This window comes from Rhipicephalus microplus, chromosome 8, assembly GCF_043290135.1.
Source record: "Rhipicephalus microplus isolate Deutch F79 chromosome 8, USDA_Rmic, whole genome shotgun sequence".
Lineage (NCBI taxonomy): Eukaryota > Metazoa > Arthropoda > Arachnida > Ixodida > Ixodidae > Rhipicephalus > Rhipicephalus microplus.
The window spans coordinates 58215429-58228564 of NC_134707.1; the positions used below are offsets into that span (position 1 = coordinate 58215429).

At 48.2% G+C, this 13136-nt stretch overlaps 1 long non-coding RNA gene across 1 annotated transcript; it reads left to right on the forward strand.

Annotated features, from left to right (window-relative positions):
- The first annotated feature begins 5018 nt into the window (after positions 1-5018).
- On the forward strand, positions 5019-7798 carry LOC142769069 (uncharacterized). The gene is made up of 2 exons (XR_012885635.1): positions 5019-5966; positions 7252-7798. It is a non-coding gene; the product is annotated as an uncharacterized LOC142769069 (long non-coding RNA).
- The last annotated feature ends 5338 nt before the right edge of the window (positions 7799-13136 follow it).

Below are 13136 nucleotides of genomic sequence, written 5' to 3' on the forward strand. Positions count from 1 at the left end.
ACAGACAGACAGACAGACAGACAGACAGATAGATAGATAGATAGATAGATAGATAGATAGATAGATAGATAGATAGATAGATAGATAGACAGACAGATAGAGAAAGAGAGAGAGAGAGAGAGAGAGAGAGAGAGAGAGAGAGAGAGAGAGAGAGAGAGAGAGAGAGAGATGCACATTGCACATACAGGCATTGTGCCATCTCCCGACCGGGCTGCAGAAATTAGATGCCTTTCTCCTTTTCTAATTACTACCACCACCACCACCGCTTCCACCACATACTACAGGGTTTCACAGGGGATTGCTCAGTGATGTTGCCTGGCAGAATTGTAGAGTTCGTGTGGCTTTCTGGGCTGATGTACTTGAAGACCATGTACCCAAGATCTTCTCCTTAGTAAAGGGACGATCATCCACTCTCCTCAAGGTACACCGGAGAGTCTATCAATCTTGTTCGAAGTCAGGACGCTGGCACAGGACGACAGTCAAGTTTCTTCACAGTTGCACTTGTCATTCTTGGATGAGTCAGTCATACCAATGCGATAGCTGAATGAGTTGGTGAAGGTTTACATCCGGACCCACAACCGACCCAGAATTGTAGCGTCACGTGGCGAAGTCTTTCATGGCACACCCAGTTTACAAGGAAGACGTTAGTTTTATTTATCGCCTTCACTACCCTTACTACAAATGATATCTCGTGCTCACCACTCGCTTGTTCATAAAACACTTCTAGTGTCCGAAATAAGCCCTGGGCCAGTCGGGATTTCGCGCTTTTCGACTACACGCTGGTACCTCCGCTTGCGCAGTCACGAACCTACAAAAACTAAGTGAGATCAGTTTTTCGCACGTGACAGTCGTGCGAGGAAATGTGACTCAAGAGACAGTGGAAAACATTATAAAGGGTGCTTACCAGCGCAAACGACACGGCAGGAGGGGACAGGAGAAGAGACGAGACAGAGCGCTCAACTCGCCAAGTGGTAACTGCGATCATGTTGACGACAACATGAGGCTGGAGCGAAGAAGTCAGGAAAGGGCCCGTTATATGTGGAACGGGCACGCAACAGCGTGACAACGAAAGGTAGGCGACGATTCACAACAGACATGTCTCGTATACCGACCAATCGAAAGCCCACTTCATCCTGACGCCAGGTGAACAAACCGTTGGCGTCACATATTGCGCAGCGCCCCGCCGCGGTGGTCTAGTGGCTAAGGTGCTGACCCGCGAATCACGGGATCGAATCCCGGCCCGGCTGCGGCGGCTGCATTTCCGATGGAGGTGGAAATGTTGTAGGCCCATGTGCTCAGATTTGGCTGCACGTTAAAGAACCCCAGGTGGTCGAAATTTCTGGAGCCCCTCCACTACGGCGTCTCTGATAATCATATGGTGGTTTTGGGACGTTAAACCCCACATGTCAATCAATCAATAAGTCAATCAATCACAAATTGCGCGGAAAGAGTGGGAAACGCGGGAAAAAATAATGCGTTCGTTCTTCACACGTGTGATTTCAGAGGTTGTTTGCGGGGCATTTTGATATTTGGGGTTTAACGTCCCAAAACCACTATATGATTATGAGAGACGCCGTAGTGGAGGGCTCCGGAAATTTAGACCACCTGGGGTTCTTTAACGTGCACCCAAATCTGAGCACACGGGCCTACAACATTTCCGCCTCCATCGGAAATGCAGCCGCCGCAGCCGGGATTCGAACCCGCGCCCTGCGGGTCAGCAGCCGAGTACCTTAGCCACTAGACCACCGCGGCGGTGCGGGGCATTTTAAACGGGAAATTTTAAGTCCACAGAATATGCAAGTTTAAGATCTGTCTGTTATCGTCTATATCGCGGGTTGGTTTTGTTGCCGCCTTACTATATATAGGATGCTAACTTTACCGTTTTGCATCTTGAACACACTGCAAACAGTTCTACGGTGGACGTGTGCTCATGAAAACGGCTGCGTGGATGTATTCCACGTTTCACGACCTTGTAGATTGAAGGCACGAGATACGAGAATAAGAAAAGACTCGTTGAACAGCCCGAGGTATGGGCGCCCGTATACTCCTTATACATAAACTCGTCTATGTAACCGCATCCGAGAATTTTTTTTTGCCACAGAATGTTCTTCCTACGAAACTGCGTCATATACTCGTAGAGGAATAACGCCAATTTCATAGATTTAGTGCTATTCATAGAATGGTGTGCTAATTATCTTACTTTATAATATTTGAAAAAAATCAATAATTTCTGAAATAACCCCAGCTATGGAAACTAGCAAACTTTGTGCCCGCATTTGAGTCCGGAAACAAGCAAATATCAAATTATAGGCCAATATCTGTGCTTTTTACCAGCTCCAAACTTTTGGAACGTGTCACTGACAAATACGTTTTAGAGCACCTAAACGCACACAATAAACTTTACCGTTCACAGCACGGCTTTCGTGCTGTGCATTCCACTGCTCCACAGTTGCTTGAATTCACACACGACATTGCTTCTTGTTAAAGCGACCGAAGACAGATTGATGCCGTATTTATTGACTATTCTAAGGCCTGTCCCGTAGTTTTCCATGCCGAAATTTTAGCTTCTTCACAATTTTTTGGCAACAACATGCTGGTTTATTGGATAGCAGATGTGGTCGCGCTCGAAACTTGTAACGTTTAACCACGCGAAGTCGTCTTACGTACAGATCGCATCAGGTGTGCCTCAAGGATCGGTAATTGGACCGCCTTTGTTTATTTTTATAAATGACGAAGTGAAAATTATCGGTAGCACTCAAATTAAACTTAGAGTGTATGCAGATGATACTGCATGTGTTCAGATGGCTGAGTTATCTATCGTATGCAGATGACTGACAAATATGCAAAATATATATATAACATATTTGTCATATATACATATTTGTCATATATATTTGTCTTGCAAAAAAAAACAAGAGTCTTCCGTTTGACATGGCCTAATGTCTCAGCCGAAAACGGACAACATGGTTGCCCTAATCGTGATGTGAAGGAAATAACAAGCCCAGTGTCCTTTCCATGCAATAAACATACGATGCCTCATTGAATAGGAAAATGCTCGAATACTCTTCTGCCTACCACGGTGGCTCCGTCGTTAGGGTGCTCGGCCGTGGACCCAAAGGTCACCGTGGATTCGATCGCGGCGGTCGCATTTCGGTGGGGCCGAAATTGCAGAGGCCCGTATACTGCACAATGTCAGTGCTCATTTTAAGGAAAGTTATGGTCAAAATTTCCAGAGCCCTCCACTAACAGCATTTCTCATAATCATATCACGATTTTGAGACATTACACTCCAAATAATATTCAAGACGATAGTCTTATTTTGGGATACGTGAACCCCAAAATTTTGGTCCGTTTTTTTGTCTCACGAAACGATTCAACCACCCGGCCAAAGCTAAAGCCCTTGCTGAACGCCCATCTATCTTGAACTGGTGGCTGCGTTCATACTTGCAAACATAGTCAATCGACTAGCGAATATTGCGCAGGACGCAATATGCGCAGGACGAAAATGAACAGTTTAGATATGAGCTACTTCTTTAGTTAGGAATACGAAGAGTTGAATCCCATCAGAATAAAGACGATGAACGAATCGGTAAAAAAAACGGCTATCGCTTACCGATCACGCCTTCCCATGCGCTGTTTTTATGGCCTCCACAACCCACAAGAATGCTGTAGATTGTATACATGAAGTGGTTATGCAAATGATCTGACTTTCTAAAAATCATTCAATCACTCGAACTTGCCAGAATGAAAAACAAAAACTGCCAATTCGATTGATAATCGAACGCCTCATATACGTTACGCCTCATATATAGCGGTAAGAGGCACTGCATATATACGAAACAGTAGAAATGAAAAACGAAGTTATGAAAAATTGGCAGATCCTTCCGTGGTGGTTTGCGCCAAGACTCTGAGGAACAACCAACCACGTGCACTGGAAATCAATGATATGCGAAGCACGAATGAGGAAGGTTGATATGTCACTTTAAAATCAGCACAACTTTACGAGGTGGAGGTAAATGATGCCGTATATGACTTCCGCGTCATGATTATCATGTTCGCGCCTGGCATTTTTGTTCATCGTCCATTCACGTCTCGCAATGTCAAATTTGGTATATCTGAAGCTGACGAAACGGCCACGAGCACGCTATGAGTGTAGCATGCAGTGATGTTTTACATGACACGCATGTCGTGATTATCTTGTTTGGACGTGCCATTTACCTTCGTCGTCTATTCACTTCACGTAACACCAAATTTGGTATATGTGAAGCTAGCGAAACGGCCACGACCACGCTTTGAACGTAGCATGTCGTCATGTTTTACATAACAGGCATATCCTGATTATTATGATTGCACGTGTCGTTTACCTTCGTCGTCCATGCACGTCACGTAATAGCAAATTTGGTGTATGAGAAGCTAGCGAAAAGACCGCGAGTGCATCATGAGCGTGGCTCGCAGTCATGTTCTTACAAGACACGCATGCGACGATTTCCACATGAGGGCCTGTAAATTATGTTCGCCATGCAGTCATGTCGTGCCATACCAGTTTTGCTATATTACATGTGGACGAAACGACCGCAGTAACAGCAAGACCAAGACATGTAAATCACGACATTCGTGGCATACATGTCATGATTTTCATGAAATGACTAGTTAGTTATGCCTGTCATAGAGTCATGTTATGTCATACTAAATGTGGTATATATCCCGTCATACAAACGGCCAGAATAGCTAAAAGTCGTAGGCAGCTAAATAAATAGATAGGCAGATAGGGTTAAACTCGCCGAAGTTCGCTAAGAAATGCTTCGCATTAAGATATGAAAGATCCTGGTTATAAACACATCTCGGACATTACATCACAGTCCTTAAGCGCGTGGATGTAAGGCTGCTTGTAATTTCTTTTTATCAGAATGACGCCCCTTCAAGCTAAATCCATTATCAGACACGTGACCAGCGGCCGAGTAAGCACGTGCATTAAAGTCCTTGCGGCGAGGCATTGCATTGCAATCCACTGCCAGCGCTCGAACGAAGCGGAGCCTGTCGCCGCACTTCTGAAAAAAAAAGTATGTTCAAACGCCCCATCGGTCTGGAAGCTTTTTAACTTCAGGCTCGACATCCGACTAGCGGGAGGTGAACGCAAGCTGCTTCACTTCACCCTTCCAGGTCGCATCTTCACCGCACGTAGGAGATACGACCGACGTTTCCGTCACAACAGCAAAGTACACCGAGGGTTCCCTCTAGCTATAGGCCAACACTCTACGCAACATTCAGCTTCCGTAGGCGCCTTCAGGGTCACTGGCAACCATGGCGTACGTGGAGGTACTGTGCTCGCACCTTTCGAGAGTGCCGCAACACGAACTGTGATGCCTGGACAACGACGGCTTCACCGACCTTCCGAAGCTCGCCGACAAGTCTGTACCAGAAGCAGTCAGCGCGGTTCGCGCCCATCTGGAATACATAGCCACTCTGCGCGACCGTCTGGACTGTGCAGCACACCTATTCACCTGTATGGCCGGCCTGGGCGTCATAGGGTCCTGGGTTCTCTATCGCGCTGACCGTAGGGAGGACCCCACTGATATCGTCGGCGACATCCTGAAAAAAATGCGGCAGAGACGCGTCCACGGCGTGTTCGCCAAGGCGACGGAAAACGTCTGTTGCACCTGCCTGCTCGTCCCCGAAGAAGAGAGAGGCAGGGACTTCAGGCCTTACTTGTTCGTCGACTTGTACACAAAGCCCTGCGTAGCCATACACGAAACTCCCGACATACATTCGCCGTTACTCGAAACCGTCCTCCGACAGACGTTGGGAAATCCGCCACGAAGCTACCGTTGCGGCGTTTATCGAGACCTGAGGTCGCTGTATGCTGGCGTCCTCCAATTGTTCCCGTGATGCAGCCGCCCACTCTCTCCCATGCCGTGCGTGGGCAACGCGGTGAACTGTCCCTCCTTTTCGGCCACCGACTTTATACCGTAAGTCATTTTTGCAGGCTATTCCCTTTCTATGTATGGCATAGTTGCTCTGCCAAGAGAATTTAAGCCCCTGATCCGTGTAGCCAACGTCACGAACAGCGAGGTCTCCTTTCCCGAATAGTAACTCTGTAGATGTGGTTAAACACGTTCATTTTTAATTATACCATTATTGATGTAGCGTTCCTTGGATAATCCTGAATTTAGCGTACAATTATCAAGCACGAAAAATTATGTGGTGCGGTTTTCTTCTGCTTAATTGAACGTAACGCTCAAAACAAAATACTCATTGAACAGTCATTGCTAGTAACATCTCTGCTGAACGTGGTTCCGCGGCCATTAACGTCGGGACACACAGCGATGCTTGCAAGCCCGACAGTCTTTTTCTGCGCCCTTGAATTTAATACCCCTGTCACACGGGCACCCGTGAAGACCGTTCAACTCCCTCGTCTTTACGACAACAAAGATGCGGTCGCTGTCACACGGCCACCCTTACGCAAACGAAGTTGAACGGAGCATTTCGCAAAGGACGTTCAACGATCTCCCTTCGCAGCAAAACGAGGTACTCTCGTTCTCAGCAGTCTAGAGGTCAGAGAAAAATTTTGAGCACTAAGTGGCCGCAGTGAAAGAATAATACATTTTAGCAATATTAAACGTTCTTTCGTTGTAGTACTCATTCACAACGCGTGTTTGTTTACAACATTTACGCCCACCAGAGTTCACAACACAAAATGTGCGCTCACGAGGCAAGGAAGCATAAGAACTTTCGTACCAGGCATGTACACAGGCAACAAAACAACTAAAAGCACAATGTGGGCAGCGTCACTAGCAGCATTGCTACATTTGGCAAATGCGTTTTTATTTGAAATTATTTTTAATGGTTTGTTAGTCGCATACCTACTTAATAGTGCTTTTTTGTAAAAACCGCATAACGAGGATTCACAAAAAAATCAATAGGGATTAAATTAGAATACTTATCCGAAAATCAAACAGCGCCAGCTGAGCCCCCTCGCGGCAACTGTTACAACCTTGTCATTGCCGTGTGACACTGCCACAACTCCTTCTCCGTCGAACCCCCTAGGGGAGATTTACGTTGACGGCGTTCAACGGAGTTTGGTGGTGGCCGTGTGACAGGGGTATATATATAACACTGCTTATTTCCGTAACGTCGATTACCAGTAGCGATTTGCTTGGGTTCATAACTGCCGTAGCCGGTTTATTGCATTATCCACCGTGAATAACTATTTCATTTGCGAAACAATTCTTCATTGGTTGTCTTTCTTTCCAGCATCAAGACGATGTCATTTGACGGACCAAAATTTTTCATGAACTGTGCAGCTTGCCGAAACCACTTGACGACTTACAAATAACCACGCATCCCCATCGGACACTGCAGCCACGAAAATCTTGATAAGTACCACACCTGTTAATGCTGTAGTGACAGCTGTGTTGAACATTATTTTACTCAGTGTTTCATTTTTAATGTAAATTTCCACTTTCCTTTTAGCTTCATACATTAAATTTCTTGCTGCGCTCCTCTTCGAGCACCCCCTTTGTGTGTGTGTGAGCACCGCCTGGAAGAGGGCATCATCCTAAGCCTACCGTTCACCATCTGTTGTCACCTGCGTAGCGGAACATTATTTTAATCTTAGCTGAGTGACGAGCCCTCGACAGAATGGCTTAATGCGCTCTATGTACATGCTCCTTCATAACTGTGACGAAGGCGATGAGAAAGGGACTTCGCACTTCGTGTCCAATGAGACATGTCGGGTCTTATGCAAGCCGACACATCCTGGTATTGACAAGTCGAATAAAGGAACCTTTATATGCGCCCATGCTTTCTGGTATATTTGCTTCTCAACTGTGTCTCTTGTGGCCAACCATATTCAAGCATTGTTGATATTTCTACTCTCCAACATAAGCGATCAACCCCCCCCCCCCCCGAGCATGCTTGTCATTTCTCATCAAGTTTCACGACGCTTCGCACTTTCCTGGCTCGGGTGACAGCGCAAGGTCTACCAAGTTGCATCTGTTCTAGCAGGACAGCCGAAACATCACATGCCGGAAACAGTGGGCTTTGCAAGCAGTGGAACGCCACGAATTATTTTCTTTTGAAAAAAATATACTTTCTTGGTGCGCAGAACGTTTCAGAAAGAAGACACATGAGACAGAGCGTACACTTGCAACCACTTCATTGCACAGATGGCGGCCGTATATATAAAGCCAAGAGTGCGAGAAGACCCACAGAAACGAAAAAATGATGGCGCATGTGCCAGAACATCCTATTATACGAATCTTTATATTACGTTCAAGTGACCAGATTTGTACTCATTGTCCGAATGGGGCTCTTACACACTCGGTTACCGCCTTGCGAATCAAAAACGCTTCATTTCCCGTACCCTATTGTCAATCTTGCCATTACTTCGCATTCATCAAGTATCGGGGTGCGCTCACAATTTGCACAGTCACTTTCCAGGTGGCTGCCCACTGATCCGCGCTTGAGATCCGCGTACTCCTTAAGGAGATAGTTCAGACATGCAGCATGCGTCTGACCGGTGTAGTATCGGCCACATGATAAAGCAAATCAATATACAACGCATACATTACATTCTACGAATATTTTTGCACGCTTATATTACCCTATACCTGAAGATCCTTCGTTTTTTATAATTTTGTATAGAAACCCTGGATGGTTTTTGCTGTGAAGACAACCTTCATCCTAGTTTTTTTCCCCAAATAATTCTTTTTAGGCAGTGTGAACGTTTGTGCATATAAAGTATGGCAGAAACTTTCGGGTTTGGCTGTTCCTGAATTGTGTGCTTCATAATCTTTCCCTGCTTTAATTAATTCAGAAGTGACTCTTCTGTGCCTCAGAGCAATTGATAAGGAAAGCCTGCTTTCTTATGTCTGTTAATATGGCTGTCGAAGCTGCTCTCAACCTGGTGATGACAGAGCCTTGACACTGATGCCATCTCGCGTGCTTTCGCAGTTTCTCACTCAATAAGCTTGCAATGCGCTCAACTAAAATGTATCAGGGCTTTCTGGTTCTGGCAGAAGCTCTAGGTCTAAAAATCTAAGTTTGTTATTCTCGGGAAACTCCGTCGTCAGCATCCAGATTAGTCATGCTATCAGGAATAATGCTCAACCCTCATCGGCGTCCTGCCGTGTGTCACACTGTTCCGCACTCTAAATGACTAAGAAATCATTAGCCTAGATAAATACCTTAACCTTATTGTAGGACCGCGGTAAGAATTCGTAGCGCGGCAATTTTTGTTTGCTTTTATTTGCTTTGCGGCGTAAGCTTAAGAAGGCATGTCAGCCGCGGGCTGCCAGCGTTGCTTGAGTGACAAGCGGTCGAAGCGCGACCGACCGGTTTTGCCACGAGCGCAGACACGCGGCGCCAGCATATTGCCCTGCTTTGTCGACGGTCGAGCGTTTCCAGTTACTACTAACTCAAAGAAAAGGGAACCAACCCGGGCAACGAAAGGGTTGAGATTGTAAACGTCGTTGCGACGGCCCCCTAATTGCCTCTCGGAACTGGCAGTCGGCGCATCAACGGGCCTCTTCCGAGACCCCGCGCACCGCGGTGACTCCTCGCATCGGTTCGGCGTATGGCCCGGCCACGTACTGTTTGCGCGCCTGCAAAATCGGCAGCGCGCGTTGCGAAAACTCTGAAGTCACCGACGACCTTTTTCTGCCGGGTCGGCTTTGGTCCAGTGACTCTCAGAAGCGGGCTCGCGACACGGGAAATGGTGACGGTCGCCCGTTCGACGCCTGGGTTTCCTATTGTTGAAGCGGGCATGTCTTCGACTACGTCCCCGTTTATCTGGGCAAAGGAACTCGTAAGCAGAAATATGCGCGGTCAGCGAGCGGTTCCTCGTACGGCGCACAGAGGCAAAAGGATTATAGCCCCGTTGTCAAGAAATTGACGTGGTAGAGAGAAATCGCCCTATGGCCGCACTACCGAGTACGGCTAGCTCTGTCTAAATAATTGTGCGCCGCGAAGCTAGCCCTGGCCTCTATGCTTTTTCTAGTTTTGTTTTATTTACGTTTTGGTTGTTGTGTGGTTTGGGGAGAGTGCATAAGTCCCACGTGCACGAAGGCGGGATCCTCGTGGCGTTTTTTTTAATGTACCCAATGTACTGTCCAATCAGAGGACAAGCAAGTGATTATGTGCCGAGATGGTGGTAAGGGCGGAGCGCCAGGAAGAGATAAGAAGAGGCCCCGTGGCTCTGCCGGGCGTTCTGAACCGAGCTTGCGGTGTTAGGCACCATCGGCTCCGCCGAACCCCGTAGGGTCGCCCTACAGAAGTCGGTTCATTTCCAAGTTGTTTTTCTTTTCCTTTTTTTTTGTAACATTGATGTCCATTGTTTTGTAAAATCTGTAAATACAAGTTTTTCTCAGCCATCTAAAACTTCTTCAGCGTTGCTTCTGCTTCCTCGTCAAGCGTCCAGCAGGCCAATAGCCGCTATTGGGATAGCGGCGTACGGTTCTTCTCCCACTTTGCTACACCACCACGGGTGGTGCGCTTCGGGCGCCGAGTGGGGAGAAGTGGTTTCTTCTACATCGAGAAGCGAACCTGATTTTACTGGCGCAGTCGACAGGATTGGCTTGCTGTGGACGGAGTGGAAAAAGGAAGAAGCTGGCTGAGAGGAAAGACGAAGTACAGATGAAGACGCCAAGTGGCACCAGACCAACGGACAGACACTGCAGCAAGTAGCTGCGGCGGCTGGAAGCTGCAGATAGCCTGGTGTTCCCGGAAGACATCGAGGGAGTGACTGGGTCAAAGCGGTCCTTGAACGAGTTCTCAACACCCAAAAGGCGCGTCCACGACGAGGTGGAGCATCGACCAGAAGCCTGCCGCAACAAGCCAGAGCGACGCCACGACAACGGGACCGAGCTAACGTGAGTTCCCTTTCTCATTGCTGTATTGTTGTTGCGGGGCAAACAGGCTAGCACCACTTTCAGCAGGATGGAGGGTGGCGATGGGGCGAGTGAGGATGGGAGTGGTGACGTCCCTTTGACGGCACGAGACCAAGCAGATCATGATTTTAAGATGGCTCGCGAACGAAGCCGGCAAATGGAGTTGGAGTTAGAGCTCGCTAAATTACGTCCGGCAAGCCCATCGGGTAGCGTGAGTGATGCTGGCAGAACATTTGAGCGCTGCTCCAACACTGAGTGGCGCAAATACGCCAAATTGTTAGTGGGTGCCTTCCCGAAATTTCCCGCAGACGCGGAGGTCCCAATTTGGTTCGAGTCAGTGGAGCACACTCTGGAGGCATATGAGGTACCTCGAAGTTATTGGGGACAAATAGTCTTCCCACTCGTGGCTGAGCGCATAGAGTATTTGTCAACTCGGCTCACACCCGCCCAACATCGGGACTATGAGACCGTGAAGGAAGTAGTGCTTGAGGAACTGAAGCTGTCTCCCTTAGAATACCAAAAGAAATTCACAGGGGCACGTAAACGAAAAACAGAGACGTGGAAAAGTTTTACAACAAGATTGGGCAGCTACTTAAATTTTTATGTGGCGTCAAGAGACGTGTCCACCTTCACGGAGCTTTTGGAACTACTGGTAGTGGACCAATTGAAGACCGTGTTGTCTGAAGAGGCATTAAAATACTTGAGGTTACGTGAGGGGGCAGCGTGGTACAAAAGCACAGAAATTGCAAGGCTCTTGCACACCTTTGAAGACGCGAACGGCAGTGCGGAAGCGCAGAAAGGACAGCCGCGTAACGCCAGCAGCAAAGGGGTAGAAAAGACGACCGACCAACAGAGTAGCAGCCCATCGGGCCCGAGTCAGGGTTCGAACACGAGACCGAAGGGTTCCTATAATTCAGCTAGGCAACCAAGGAAAACGGGATGTTTTGAGTGTGGATCGAACACACATATTAGACTCAACTGCCCGCACTACCTTGAAAGGGTGGCGCCGAATCCTAGCGCTTCGGAGGGAAATGATAAACTCACTGCTCGAGTCTGCCTAGATAAGGTAACGCCGGCCGACCGCTTGTGGAAGGTAACTCTGAATTGCAAAGATAAAACTTTGAATGCAATAGTAGACACGGGCGCCGAGATTACGGTAGTGCAGGAAAGCGTGGTCCCTGAAGAATTTATCCAGGCCCATGGCCGCGTAAGCCTCCGGGCAGCATTTGGTGAACGAGTCGAGGCCAAACTAGTAGAGCTCCCGCTAACGCTGAAACAGGGGCAACCGGTGTTCGCCGAAGTTTCACAGGCCACACCGGTCTTGTGTGCGGTCACAGATAAACTAAACGTGAGTGAATGCCTGCTCTCGGCGAGCGATTGGACCGCGTTGCAGCAGAGCCAGTGTGATTACGACAAACAGGACATGACACTATCCCCCCAAAACTTCTCCGACGAGCGAGAGGCGGCCGCAAAACTAGATGGGAGAGTAGTAGAGCAGAGTAGACCGACTCCGGATTATCCGCGGTCAGCGGAGGGAAGCGTACTACAGCCCAGCGAGGTCGAACGCACACGGGAGGAAGAAGTGGTAACAGCCGTGGCGGTAGAGGAGGGAGAATCAGGGCCGGAAGGAGAGCGTAACGCTAGAGAGAAAACACCACACACCGCCGAGAACGAGGCAAGTTGCGTGTCGCAAAGTGGCGCTAGTGGCGAGAGGGGCGATTTCGAGGCGTTGCGTGAGGAACAACAGAGTGACGAAACGTTGGGCCGGGCATGGAGAGACGCCGCGGAAGGGCGAGGTGGAATGCTTGTGATTGATGGGTTGCTGTATCACCGAGAACAGGTATTGGGTCAACCGATCAAGCAGTTAGTTTTGCCGATCACCCGGCGGGCTGATGTGCTCAGCCTGGCGCATGAGTCGTATTGGGGCGGACACCTGGGGTTTCGTAAGACGAAAGCGAGAATTAAACTTAGTTTTTTTGGGCCAGGTATAGAAAAGGACGTCCGAGACTACTGCAATTGTTGTCACTGTAGCTTGGCTCATTTGCAGCCCCATGAGAGAGTGTTAGTACGGGAGGTGTTTGAACGCCATGCGGCCTTATTTAGCAGAGAAGTGGGGATCGCGCAAGTCGGCGAACATAAGATAAGGCTTATGCAAGGGGCTACGCCGAAACGTAGCCGCCCTTACCGCATGCCAGTGGCCTTGAAGGACGAGGTTTCAAAACAGATAGCGGAACTGCTCGAGCTTGGTTT